This window comes from Styela clava, chromosome 1 (genome assembly GCF_964204865.1).
Source record: "Styela clava chromosome 1, kaStyClav1.hap1.2, whole genome shotgun sequence".
NCBI lineage: Eukaryota > Metazoa > Chordata > Ascidiacea > Stolidobranchia > Styelidae > Styela > Styela clava.
This window is the reverse complement of record NC_135250.1, coordinates 8,362,482-8,378,396: the sequence shown is the minus strand read 5'-3', so window position 1 is coordinate 8,378,396 and position 15,915 is coordinate 8,362,482.

The following is a 15,915-nucleotide window of genomic DNA, read 5'->3' as shown; positions in this document are numbered from 1 at the left end:
ATCACTAATTTAAAAATATCAAACCGCATAATATAAACAAACTGAACATATTAATTGGTAGTTTTGGGGAATGACTCCAAAGGAAACTTCTTTTTGTGATAAGAACGGGTAAATTTTTATACTCAAAAATTAAATTCGAAATTTGTAATTCAATCAACAAAAGCGAAATAATGCAGTGAAACTAGGCTAGTTCGCTCAAGATAAAATTTTGTATATAATACGGCACTGTAACAGTGGAAAAACATTAAGTACCGTAACTCGAATTATAGTCAGTATATTAAGTCAAAAACTTAAACTACAATAATGAATTTCAGCAATTTTCAAACAAGTTTTTTGAGATTGTTCGCTTTAATTGTTTTCGCTCATTTGGCACATTGTTTGAAACACCGCGGGCAAACCTATTGTATTCAGAGAAGCATTAAAGAATTTGCGAGTCATAAATTAAATAATGCTATTTCACTGGTAAGTAGTCGAGTCAAATAATTTCATTTTTAAAAGAAAGACATATGAAATAAGCTAATAAAGTATTTTTTGTTTTCACAGAATTCAAGATCAGTACTAGGACCAAATAAAAGTGTGTCGAAGACGATAAATGCTGTATTAAGATCTGAACCAACTGATAATAATGAAAATCATTCAAATATCTTCTACATCGACGAAATGGTGATTTTTATTCAGACAGCAATGGTATGATTTATTTGAGGATTTTGCTTTTATCTGTGTGGAAGTACTTGTGAAAATCTTTTTTAATTTTAATCTAGAAATCAAGTTTATTACATGAATGTTTCAATCTGGAAGGGACGCCTTTGAGAGCTTTAGTAAATGAAGAAATATTCAGAAGATGCAGAAAGGTATAACCTTATTCAATTTTTTTATTGAGAAAATTTAACAGCAATCACATAAATTTTATATTCGCGTTTCAATTTACAGAATTCTTTCACTGGCAAATGTTTAGTTTCTTCACATCGAAGTCATCTTGTAAGTATCTTATTTTAAAATATTGTCAAAAAATTCACGGAAACGCGATTTTATCGTTTTTTTTTTTCATATTTCAGAGAAACCGTATACAACGGCAAAGGATTGATGTCATCAAGACGAAAAAATCTGAAGTCAAAGTCGACAATTTTCTGACTGAATTTGAAAATAATCCCGTAGCTATCTGCACTGCTTTCTTGAAAGAAGTTCACAGAATTATAAATGCAATACCTGTTTGTGCAATGTAATTGAAACATTCTTACTATTTTGTTCGTATTTCTTTTGGAATATCTGTTGTTCTTTCACATTTCAGTTGAGAAATGTTATTTGGATATATTTTTTCTGATAATATTCTTTTTTTTCAACAGTTTGGAGTAGCAACGCTGGCATAGAAGTAACTTATTTAAATAGTATTATTTATAATATTTATTCTTCGTCATAATTTAGCAATCTTGTATATATTTTTTTTTAATTTCCAGGGTATTTTTATTTATTATTGTTTGATAATTTAAAGTATATTGCATATTTTGTTTCCTTGGTAATTGATATAATTTAATACTAAGGTGAATTCTCATATTTGATTGTGCTTTATACAAAATAGAAATAATAATAAATACTTAGTAAATAAAGCTAAGATTTTATTGATTTGGCTGTTTCGTTAAATTGGATCTGGACCCCATTTCGCTTGAAGTTTTGAACGTTTGGCTCACAAACAAGAGAATCAACTTTAAAATGAAGACAAAGTTCTAAATAAATTAAATTAGACAAAGTTAATTGCATCATCGGAACCAGCCCTCACTCTCTCTGATAAAAAAAAAAAAAAAAAGTTGAAACATGAATTGTTTACCGTGTGATGAAGAATATCAATCATGGAGGTAACAAGAAGGAAAACTAAAATTATGAAACTAATCCAACGAAATCGGGGAAAAAATCCCACTGCTACGACGTACCTCATTACATTGTCCCTTATGCGACTTTTGCTGATCCCTCCAATCTATGGGCAATTATGACAGAAAAGTTGAGAATATCGGAATTCTAGCAGTAGCATAAGTATATCTGTTTTCACGTAACTGTAGTTTTACACATAACATTTATTCCCTATTTCGGAAACGGCGACATTTGAATGTGATGTATGCGTTACGAATCCCGATGCTTTTATGCGATATAAATATTGCAAGTTGAATTTTGCTGTAATGTAAGACAAAATACGAAACTGCCAGCCTATACCTGACCGACTAATGGGCTGGTTAGGACGCAAATGAAACAAATGTATGAATTTCACTTTTCCCCAAGATAGACGTGACGTCATTCCAAATGAGTCTGTTGTTTTCGGGGTTCCAATTTTGATCTATTAAACTAAACATTCCGTGCACCGTTGTGTATTGCTGCTTAACTTTGAGGACTTTCAATTAGGAACTTTCATCGTATCGAATGCAACTGTCCCGGAAGAGATGATATTTCAACTTGACATCAAAGAGCAATGCTGCCGCCGAGTTTGGAAGGGTAATTACACAGAAAATTGATAAAAGTCTCGAATAGTGAATAATAAGAACCCAACCCTCTTTTAAAATACGGGGTACTGTGTACTGAACCACAAGTCATTTCTCCTTGTTTTCTTTCTACTTCGGATCCGTATGTGTCAGTAATTGAACGAGATCGTAGTATAAAGATGAACAAAAGAGCTATGCTCAAATATATGGACACCTAGAGTATTTCGCCAATTTCCGAAAATCATACCACAGTTCGGCATAAAAAACTTTCTACTTTTGCTAAGCACTAGATCCACCGGCAAACGCCGAGCATGGAATCAGTCGATGTGCGTCCGCAGAACGTTCGGTGACGTCATAGCAAACAAAAAACGAAACCCACAGAGCTAACAGAAATATTTGAAATGAATACAAAACAAATTCCCATCCTTAACTACTGAAAATTTCGAAGAAATTGGTCCAGTAATCAAAGAGAAGAGCGACTTTTTAAATTTTCCATTAGGTGTCCAAAAATAATGCAAAACAATCGGTATGTCCACTAAGAATAGCATAATCTCTTTTCACGAAATAGCAAGTATATTTTTGAGCTTTCGTTGGATCATAATCCAATTTTTTTCAGACAAAGTAAGATATAGCTTAAGCAAACAGCAAATGCAAAAACATCAAATCTTTCAAAAGTTTAAAAATTTCTACATCCACCGCTCAAGATTATAACTTGCACAGATATGAAAGTTATTATTTATTTAATTTAAGTGATGATCCGAAGGAATGCAAAATCAAATTATTTTTCATGGACATGAAGTGAACCTATAGTTAGTCTTGTTGAATTATTTTTGCTGCTCGTGTTGGGGTTTTGGCGCCGCTGCTATTGCAATAAGAAAATCGATTACTTTTCTTCACAGGCACACACACACCTAGGTAATTCGGAAAACTGATCAAAATTTTACCGACATTGCCTCGCTATTTATGCTTGATACCTACAATGGAGTAGGTTGACCTAACTACCTCAAAACTCATGCGAAATATTATCGTGCGTGTCGGCGCTACCATCGAATAAAAATATATATTACCTCGTTAGTTTGTTACAGCACAAAATATGATTTACTCATTGCGCAGCGGAAATTTATTCTTTTTAAAAAAGAAATAGGCAAAATAACAAGCAAGAAAAATTGAAAAAGAAGACAATGTGAATAGAACAAAACTTCATAAAACTAAAAATACGAAAAACAATTAAATTTTCATTTATAATTCATCTAGTACAGGGTCGTCCAACCCGTGGCCCGTCGAGGAGTTTCGAGTGCCCCACGCTGTATTTTAGAAATGAAAAAAAAATTGAGTAAAACTTCTATTTTTTTAGTGATGTAGTTAATATGAAGAATTGATACAAACAATTTGTTCATTTTACTGAAATGCGCTCTGCTAGCCCTTTCAAACGGGCCATGAGTGCCATCACTAACTGGAAGATATCGATACATAAATAGTAGCTTACACACTTGGGCAGAATGGCAGTTTTGATGACCTCATAATTTGGCAGCACGTACTCGTACAAGCAAGTTTTTTTACTGATGGACCATGTCAAATCCCCTGTGAGATCACTAATTTCTGACAGTCATATGGAAAATTCGCTTCGCATTGCTACATCGTCCTTTTCAGCGAATATTGACAAACTTGTTAGCGAAAAACAGTGCCAAACTTCACACTAAAACGTCTACGTGTAGAAAAAACTTTGTTGACTTTACTGTATCTTCGTTTTTTAATTGATTTTATTATTGAGAAAGTTTGGTAGATTTTGACTTTATCAATTTGAGTTTGCAATACTTTAATGTTTTACCATTGTAACAGTGTCGTATCATATACATAATTTTATCTTAGGCGTAGGCGGCTCACGTATTCTTCTTTTGTAATACATTTCTTCCAAATAAAATTCCGATTTTATAGTTGTTTTTGTTCGTAAAATTTTTGCGTTTTCATCTCTAAAAGGAGATTTCGTTGGCGTCATTGCCTGCAACTAACCAATTGATATATTTTAATTTGATAATATCCTGTTAAGATATTTTTTAAATAGTGATCAGTCTATAAATTCCATGAGGTTTCTATCACACATATCAAAATGGTTCAGTTTCATTTTGACTGGCGATTTTTAAAAAATAAACAATTTTTTTAATTTGTGATCTATTTGTGGAAGTTTCGCTTCAAACGGATGTTCATCAATTGAGTGGGATTGGTGACGTGGTACACATAAACCAAATAAAATACGTATGCAGTCAATTCTTATACATGTACAGTCAATCCTTTTACATGTACAGTCAACTCAATATACATATACAGCTAGTGTTGTACATATGCAGCAAATCGATTTCATATGCATGCACATATGAGAGCACCGTCCTTTTATTGATGAACGAAGCATTGTAGAAGTGACACTTTGCATTCCGTTAACGCGTGGTGTAGGGGGTATGTGGTATGGCTATATATGCTGAGTTGGTTGTATATTAATATGAACTTGGGTGTATATATGACTGGCCGTATGTTTTTTTTTTGATTTGACAATATACATTATGGCATATATATATACCACAATAAAAATTACCGATCACTGACTGTATGAATAGTTTATTTAATTTTTGTAACTTAAAATTTCCTGTTAAGCTAAATTTTCGAGCTTGGAACTTGCATTCTGAAAATCAGGGTTTAGAACATTTGTTACATTTCGCCTTATTCGGAAATATATATATATCAGGTTATTAACTTATAAATATCGATGCTCTAATACTATTTTTTAAATTAGGCTGATTCAAAGAAAATTACCGAAAAATTATTTATTTAATACAAAATATCGTTCGAACGAAACTGTTCTCCTTTGTAGCACATTTAGTTCATAAATACTGACAGATATTGTAACGAAATAAAAATAGAAGAAAATATAAAAATTATCGACTGGTAGTTTTGGGTTTGGACGGTATTCTTCTTGTGATAACACATTTTTAAACTGGCAATTCGAAAATACACGGCAAAATTTATTTAAAAATAAGTTGATACTAGGTATTACAATTACACAGAGGATTACGTCAATTGGAAAGGCATTGAATACTAATATATTTGAAGCTAAATCCTGAACCAAAATAAGAAAATTCTACAATTTTAAAGCAATTTCACTGAAAAATGGGCTCTCCGGAAGTATTTATACCAAGATGACGCGCAACCTGAACATCCTTAACCTAGTACACACACGGTGTTCAGGTTGTGCGCCATCTTGGTACGAATACTTCGAGAGCACCGAAAAATGTTTACGTTGGTCATTCGTATCCAGGTGAAAAATAGTCTGAATTAAAACAATTAAACTTTACTTCCTATTTAACTTAAAAAAAGTACGAAACAATGAATGGGTCTTGGACTTTTGGTGCATGAAATAATTTCTGATGACTTGTTATGTGTTTGCTAACGTAACTATAGATCTTGGCACTTCAGTGTTTTGTTGATATTTACTCATAAATGAGTTCTCGAACAATGAAAAAGTATTTATGACATCGTTCTTGTCAAAATTCACAAAAATATTTTTGTATTGTAAAAATGTTAAAATTGCCACCCGAGAGGAAGTTTCAACACTTTGATCAGGATCCTATATTAATAGATAACACTTCAATTCGTTTGGCAAATTGTTAGTTTTGAATTTGAGTAAAAATATGGAAATAAGTATATTGAGATCATAACAAAAGATATATATCAAGAGAAATTAAGTATGATCAAAAATGAATCACAAAATAGGGGTAATCACCCAAAAATTGTTAGTATACTTTACGCTTTAGAGACATAGATAACCAAACTAATTCGTTATTGGACATGGAATGTACATATGAAATGTTTTAGTAATATGTTGTTGTTGTTGATCTTGTTACTATTTTTTTCTTCTTCTTATGGGATTCGTCTTTTGTTTGAAATTGCATCATAAAAATAAAAATTGAGTCCCGTCTGGCGGTTGCGCCTGGTGGTCATGTGAAGTCGTGAAGACTGCGGTACTGGTAGTCTACTGTGACAGCCTTCGTGCCCATACATTTGAGCATCGCTCAATTTTTATTGTAAGTAAGCGACATCCAGGTCCGAATCGGCGGCATACATATGTTAATCACATTGTCACATTGTTGTAAAATCATCGATTATTTCAACACAAATATTAGATTTTTGTGATAAGCTTGGGAACATTTGTGTACTTATGAAATATTTAACAAGAAAATTTAATAAATATTTATTTAATAAAATGCATGAGATGATATGCAATAATGATCACTCTGTTGTTGTTTGGATCTCCAAAGCAAAATACCCAGATCGACCAAATAAGCTTGAAAGTTGTTTTCATCTACTTTCATAATGGCAAAAATGTGGAACTCCTATTTGTTTATTTATTAAAATATTTATTGAATAAAATATTTATTCATTATATTTCTTTATTAATAATCTATTCATTTAATATAAAAAACAATATTGCTAGTCCTAAGGTTTAAAATGTATGTGAACCTTTTGAAAGAACTTTTTTGATTTATTATGCTCGTTTTAAAAAACAGATATTCGATTTTTGTTTTAAAATACACAATTTACAATATGAAAACAAAATTAAGCCAAGGTTACAATCGACAGTCGACTTCTGCTCATTGTTTATACTGGTATTCGTCGGTGTGACAAATGAGTACAATTATCATGAGTGATAAACAAATAAGTATGCGAATAAAGCAAAAGTGAGTATTTGAAAGCAAAATTTAAAATAAATATATAGCATAGTACAAAAACAAATATATATGTAGATACACCAAGGGCTACCGACAAACAATTGAACAAATATTTGTAAAGGAAACCACGAAGATTAAAATAACTTTGATGAACCAAACATACGCGTCACTGGACTGATGATCTAATTTAACATATATTGGAAATTTATTGTTTGATAACATGATGCCAAAAAATGACCATAGGACGATTTATTAGTGTCGTTTGACACAGGAGACATTTTGAGAGATTGTCATTCGGTCATTGCTCTTTTGTATGTTGTTTACTTTTATTGTAGATAAATACCCAATGCCTAATTAAGGCTTCAGTTTAACGTCGCAAATAAATAAATATTGGCGGGCGCACACTTGAAACGCCCTCAATTGGTAGTCTTAATTACTCTCAAAATAAGGCATTTTAGGTGAGCTCTTTGAGTGAGCATTGTGAATGTTAGAATACAATTAAAACCATTGCTTAAAAATCATATTTAACAGAAATTATTTCTTTTTACATAACAATTTGTTACACCAGTGTTTCGTCTAGTCGGACTCTCTAGTCTAGAAGGGAATAGGAGTGCATAAACCTAATTTACTTATCTAATAATTATACAAAGAAACATACATTTTTGTTATGGGAGGTTTTGAATTTTTTGTGTGAACACAAAATAAAAAAAATGACATAAAACAATAATGTGCAAATTTACGTATCCTCTAAATGGGAAATTGCGCTTGACATAGAGTATATCTTGAAATAAAATACTGTATATATAATACACTAAGAAAAATTGATTGAACATATATATGATTTTGCTACGTCAGAAAGACTTAGAATTCCTAACATTTTATTGTTTACACAATCCTACGTCCTTAATAATTTCAATATGTCGAACAATTCTACATAAATTGAAAAAAAAAAAGATTTATGTATTTTTTCTGCATCTGAAACTTTTTTTAAACATCACTTGTACTACGTATTAGATTATACATTATATATGAGTTATTAATTTTATCAGACATTTTTTTTTAATTTCTCGCGTTCTATGAAGTAACAAATAGAACATCTAGTTAGTTCACACCAATTATTTTACAAAATTATAAATTTTGAACTTGTTGCGAAAATTATTTAGTTATCCTTTTTTTTGAACTATAGTTCACTGTAGTAAGATTAATGGGGGTATCGTATTCATATTATTTGCATAATTTCATATTTGGATAAAAATCCAAAACTATAAATTTTTATTTGGTTAGAATAATTATCCGGTTTCAAGCACAAATACGTCATAAATACGTCACAAATGAAAAAATTGTTTATTTACTGACAATTATCATTTGAAATGAAACTGAACAGTTTTAATAGCAAATATAGATGTGGTAAAAACCTCGTGAAATTTATATACTGATCACAAATTTAAAAATATCAAACCGCATAAAATAAACAAACTGAACATATTAATTGGTAGTTTTGGAGAATGACTCCAAAGGAAACTTACTTTTGTGATAAGAACGGGTAAATTTTTATACTCGAAAATAATTTAATCAACAAATCGAAATTTATAATTTGATCAACAGAAGCGAAATAATGCAGTGAAACTAGGCTAGTTTGCTCAAGATAAAATTTTGTATATATTACGGCACTGTTACAATGGAAAAACATTAAGTACCGTAACTCGAATTATAGTCAGTATATAAAGTCAAAAACTTAAAATACAATAATGAATTTCAGCAATTTTCAAACAAGTTTTTTGAGATTGTTCGCTTTAATTGTTTTTGTTCATTCGTCACATTGTTTGAAACACCGCGGTCAAACTTATTGTGTTCAGAGAAGCATCAAAGAATTTGCGAGTTATAAATTAAATAATGCTATTTCATTGGTAAGTAGTCAAGTCGAATAATTTCATATTTGAAAGAAAGCCATATGAAAAGAGATAATAAAATATTTTTATGTTTTCACAGAATTCAAGATCAGTACTAGGACCAAATAAAAATGTGGCGAAGACGATAAATGCTGTATTAAGATCTGAACCAACTGATAATAACGAAAATCATTCAAATATCTTCTACATCGACGAAATGGTGATTTTTATTCAGACAGCAATGGTATGATTTATTTGAGGATTTTGCTTTTTATCTGTGTGGAAGTACTTGTGAAAATCTTTTTTAATTTTAATCTAGAAATCAAGTTTATTACAAGAATGTTTCAATTTGGAAGGGACGCCTCTGAGAGCTTTAGTAAATGAGGAAATTTTCAGACGATGCAGAAAGGTATACATACCCTTATTCAATTTTTTTATTGAGAAAAATTTAACAGCAATCACATAAATTTTATATTCGTGTTTTAATTTACAGAATTCTTTCACTGGCAAATGTTTAGTTTCTTCACATCGAAGTCATCTTGTAAGTATCCTATTTTAAAATATTGTCAGAAAATTCACGGAAACGCGATTTTATCGTTTTTTTTTCATATTTCAGAGAAACCGTATACAACGGCAAAGGATTGATGTCATCGAGACAAAAAAATCTGAAGTTAAAGTCGACAATTTTCTGACTGAATTTGAAAAGAATCCCGTAGCTATCTGCACTGCTTTCTTGAAAGAAGTTCACAGAATTATAAATACTATAACTGTTTGTGCAATGTAATTGAAACATTCTTACTATTTTGTTCGTATTTCTTTTGGAATATCTGTTGTTCTTTCACATTTCAGTTGAGAAATGTTATTTGGATATATTTTTTCCGATATTATTATTTTTTTTCAACAGTTTGGAGTAGCAACGTTAGCATAGAAGTAACTTATTTAAATAATATTATTTATAATATTTATTCTTCGTCATGATTTAGCAATCTTGTATATATATTTTTTTTAATTTTCAGGGTATTTTTATTTATTATTGTTTGATAATTTAAAGTATATTGTATATTTTGTTTTCTTGGTAACTGATATAATTTAATACTAAAGTGAATTCTTATATTTGATTGTGCTTTATACAAAATAGAAATAGTAATAAATACGTTGTAAATAATGCTACGATCTTATCGAGTTGGCTGTTTTGTCAAATTGGATCTGAACCCCATTTCGGTTGAAGTTTTGAACGTTTGGCTCACAAACAAGAAAATCAACTTTAAAATTAAGAAAAAGCTTAAAATAAATTAAACTCGACAAAATTAATTGCATTCTCCGGATCCAGCCCTCTCTCTCTGAAAAAAAGTTTAAACATGAATTGATTGATGGCAACCCCTACCTTATGATGAAGAATATCAATCAAGAAGGTAACATGAAGGAAAAATAAAATTATGAAACTACTCCAACAAAATCGGGGAAAAAATCCACTTGCTACGACGTACCTCATTACATTGTCCCTTATGCGACTTTTGCTGATCCCTCCAATCTATGGGCAATTATGACAGAAAAGTTGAGAATATCGGTATTCTAGCAGTCGCATAAGTATATGTGTTTTCACGTAACTGTAGTTTTACACATAACATTTATTCCCTATTTCGGAAAGGGCGACATTTGAATGTGATGTATGCGTTACGAATCCCGATGCTTTTATGCGATATAAATATTGCAAGTTGAATTTTGCTGTAATGTAAGAAAAAATACGAAACTGCCAGCCTATACCTGACCGACTAATGGGCTGGTTAGGACGCAAATGAAACAAATGTATGAATTTCACTTTTCCCCAAGATAGACGTGACGTCATTCCAAATGAGTCTGTTGTTTTCGGGGTTCCAATTTTGATCTATTAAACTGAACATTCCGTGCACCGTTGTGTATTGCTGCTTAACTTTGAGGACTTTTAATTAGGAACTTTCATCGTATCGGATGCAACTGTCCCGGAAGAGATGATATTTTAACTTGACATCAAAGAGCAATGCTGCCGCCGAGTTTGGAAGGGTAATTACACAGAAAATTGATAAAAGTCTCGAATAGTGAATAATAAGAACCCAACCCTCTGCTAAAATACGGGGTACTGTGTACTGAACCACAAGTAATTTCTTCTTGTATTCTTTCTACTTCGGATCCGTATGTGTCAGTAATTGAACGAGATCGTAGTATAAAGATGAACAAAAGAGCTATGCTCAAATATATGGACACCTAGAGTATTTCGCCAATTTCCGAAAATCATACCACAGTTCGGCATAAAAAACTTTCTACTTTTGCTAAGCACTAGATCCACCGGCAAACGCCGAGCATGGAATCAGCCGATGTGCGTCCGCAGAACGTTCGGTGACGTCATAGCAAACAAAAAACGAAACCCACAGAGCTAACAGAAATATTTGAAATGAATACAAAATAAATTCCCATCCTTAACTACTGAAAATTTCGAAGAAATTGGTCCAGTAATCAAAGAGAAGAGCGACTTTTTAAATTTTCCATTAGGTGTCCAAAAATAATGCAAAACAATCGGTATGTCCACTAAGAATAGCATAATCTCTTTTCACGAAATAGCAAGTATATTTTTGAGCTTTCGTTGGATCATAATCCAATTTTTTTCAGACAAAGTAAGATATAGCTTAAGCAAACAGCAAATGCAAAAACATCAAATCTTTCAAAAGTCTAAAAATTTCTACATCCACCGCTCAAGATTATAACGCGACCACTTGCACAGATATGAAAGTTATTATTTATTTAATTTAAGTGATGATCCGAAGGAATGCAAAATCAAGTTATTTTTCATGGACGTGAAGTGAACCTATAGTTAGTCTTGTTGAATTATTTTTGCTGCTCGTGTTGGGGTTTTGGCGCCGCTGCTATTGCAATAAGAAAATCGATTACTTTTCTTCACAGGCACACACACACCTAGGTAATTCGGAAAACTGATCAAAATTTTACCGACATTGCCTCGCTATTTATGCTTGATACCTACAATGGAGTAGGTTGACCTAACTACCTCAAAACTCATGCGAAATATTATCGTGCGTGTCGGCGCTACCATCGAATAAAAATATATATTACCTCGTTAGTTTGTTACAGCACAAAATATGATTTACTCATTGCGCAGCGGAAATTTATTCTTTTTAAAAAAGAAATAGGCAAAATAACAAGCAAGAAAAATTGAAAAAGAAGACAATGTGAATAGAACAAAACTTCATAAAACTAAAAATACGAAAAACAATTAAATTTTCATTTATAATTCATCTAGTACAGGGTCGTCCAACCCGTGGCCCGTCGAGGAGTTTCGAGTGCCCCACGCTGTATTTTCGAAATGAAAAAAAAATTGAGTAAAACTTCTATTTTTTGAGTGATGTAGTTAATAGGAAGAATTGATACAAACAATTTGTTCATTTTCCTGAAATGCGCTCTGCTAGCCCTTTCAAACGGGCCATGAGTGCCATCACTAACTGGAAGATATCAATACATAAATAGTAGCTTACACACTTGGGCAGAATGGCAGTTTTAATGACCTCATAATTTGGCAGCACGTACTCGTACAAGCAAGTTTTTTTACTGATGGACCATGTCAAATCCCCTGTGAGATCACTAATTTCTGACAGTCATATGGAAAATTCGCTTCGCATTGCTACATCGTCCTTTTCAGCGAATATTGACAAACTTGTTAGCGAAAAACAGTGCCAAACTTCACACTAAAATGTCTACGTGTAGAAAAAACTTTGTTGACTTTACTGTATCTTCGTTTTTTAATTGTTTTTATTATTGAGAAAGTTTGGTAGATTTTGACTTTATCAATTTGAGTTTGCAATACTTTAATGTTTTACCATTGTAACAGTGTCGTATCATATACATAATTTTATCTTAGGCGTAGGCGGCTGACGTATTCTTCTTTTGTAATACATTCCTTCCAAATAAAATTCCGATTTTATAGTTGTTTTTGTTCGTAAAATTTTTGCGTTTTTATCTCTAAAAGGAGATTTCGTTGGCGTCATTGCCTGCAACTAACCAATTGATATATTTTAATTTGATAATATCCTGTTAAGATATTTTTTAAATAGTGATCAGTCTATAAATTCCTTGAAGTTTCTATCACACATATCAAAATGGTTCAGTTTCATTTTGACTGGCGATTTTTAATTTGTGATCTATTTGTGGAAGTTTCGCTTCAAACGGATGTTCATCAACTGAGTGGGATTGGTGACGTGGTACACATAAACCAAATAAAATACGTATGCAGTGCAGTCAATTCTTATACATGTACAGTCAATCCTTTTACATGTACAGTCAACCTAATATACATATACAGCTAGTGTTTTACATATACAGCAAATCGATTTCATATGCATGCACATATGAGAGCACCGTCCTTTTATTGATGAACGAAGCATTGTAGAAGTGACACTTTGCATTCCGTTAACGCGTGGTGTAGGGGGTATGTGGTATGGCTATATATGCTGAGTTGGTTGTATATTAATATGAACTTGGGTGTATGTATGACTGGCCGTATGTTTTTTTTTTTTGATTTGACAATATACATTATGGCATATATATATACCACAATAAACATTACCGATCACTGACTGTATAAATAGTTTCTTTAATTTTTGTAACTTAAAATTTCCTGATAAGCTAAATTTTCGAGCTTGGAACTTGCATTCTGAAAATCAGGGTTTAGAACATTTGTTACATTTCACCTTATTTGGAAATATATATATCAGGTTATTAAGTTATAAATATCGATGCTGTAATACTATTTTTAAATTATGCTGATTCAAGGAAAATTACCAAAAACCTATTTATTTAATACAAAATATCGTTCAAACGAAACTGTCCTGCTTTAGTGGTACATTTAGTTCATAAATACTGACAGATATTATAACGAAATAAAAAGAGAAGAAAAGAGATTATCAAACTAAAAGTTATAGACTGGTAGTTTTGGGTTTGAATGGTATTCTTCTTGTGATAACCCACTTTTAAACTGACAATTAGAAAATACACGGCAAAAATTATTTAAAAATAAGTTGATACTAGCTATTACACAGAGGATTACGTCAGTTGGAAAGACATTAAATACTAATATATTTGAAGCTAAATTCTGAACCAAAATATTAGAATTCTACAATTTTAAAATAATTTCACTGAATAATGGGCGCTCCGGAAGTATTCGTACCAAGATGACGCGCAACCTGAACAACCTCAACCTAGTACACATACCGTGTTCAGGTTGTGCGCCATCTTGGTACAAATACCTCGGGAGAACCGAAAAATGTTTACGTTGATCATTTGTATCCAGTTGTAAAATAGTCTGAATTAAGACAATTAAACTTTACTTCCTATTTAACTTCAAGAAAGTACGAAACAATGAATGGGTCTTGGACTTTTGGTGCATGAAATAATTTCTGATGACTTGATATGTGTTTGCTAACGTAACTACAGATCTTGGCACTTCAGTGTTTTGCTGATATTTACTCATAAATGAGTTCTCGAACAATGAAAAAGTATTTATGACATCGTTTTTGTCAAAATTAATAAAAATATTTTTGTATAGTAAAAATGTTAAAATTGCCCCCCGAGAGAAAGTTTCAACACTTTGATCAAGATCCTATATTAATAGATAACACTTCAATTCGTTTGGCAAATTGTTAATTTTGAATTTGAGTAAAAACACGGAAATAAGTATATTGAGATCATAACAAAAGATTTATATCAAGAGAAATTAAGTATGATCAAAAATCAATCACAAAATAGGGGTAATCACCCAAAAATTGTTAGTATACTTTACGCTTTAGAGACATAGATAACCAAACTAATTCGTTATTGGACATGGAATGTACATATGAAATGTTTTAGTAATATGTTGTTGTTGTTGATCTTGTTACTATTTTTTTCTTCTTCTTATGAGATTCGTCTTTTGTTTGAAATTGCATCATAAAAATAAAAATTGCGTCCCGTCTGGCGGTTGCGCCTGGTGGTCATGTAAAGTCGTGAAGACTGCGGTACTGGTAGTCTACTGTGACAGCCTTCGTGCCCATACATTTGAGCATCGCTCAATTTTTATTGTAAGTAAGCGACATCCAGGTCCGAATCGGCGGCTTACATGTGTTAATCACATTGTCACATTGTTGTAAAATCATCGATTATTTCAACACAAATATTAGATTTTTGTGATAAGCTTGGGAACATTTTTGTACTTATGAAATATTTAACAAGAAAATTTAATAAATATTTATTTAATAAAATGCATGAGATGATATGCAATAATGATCACTCTGTTGTTGTTTAGATCTCCAAAGCAAAATACCCAGATCGACCAAATAAGCTTGAAAGTTGTTTTCATCTACTTTCATAATGGCAAAAATGTGAAACTCCTATTTGTTTATTTATTAAAATATTTATTGAATAAAATATTTATTCATTATATTTCTTTATTAATAATCTATTCATTTAATATAAAAAACAATATTGCTAGTCCTAAGGTTTAAAATATATGTGAACCTTTTGAAAGAACTTTTTTGATTTATTATGCTCGTTTTAAAAAACAGATATTCGATTTTTGTTTTGAAATACACAATTTACAATATGAAAACAAAATTAAGCCAATGTTACAATCGACAGTCGACTTCTGCTCATTGTTTATACTAGTATTCGTCGGTGTGACAAATGAGTACAATTATCATAAGTGATAAACAAATAAGTATGCGAATAAAGCAAAAGTGAGTATTTGAAAGCAAAATTTAAAAGAAAAATATATAGCATAGTACAAAAACAAATATATATGTAGATACACCAAGGGCTACCGACAAA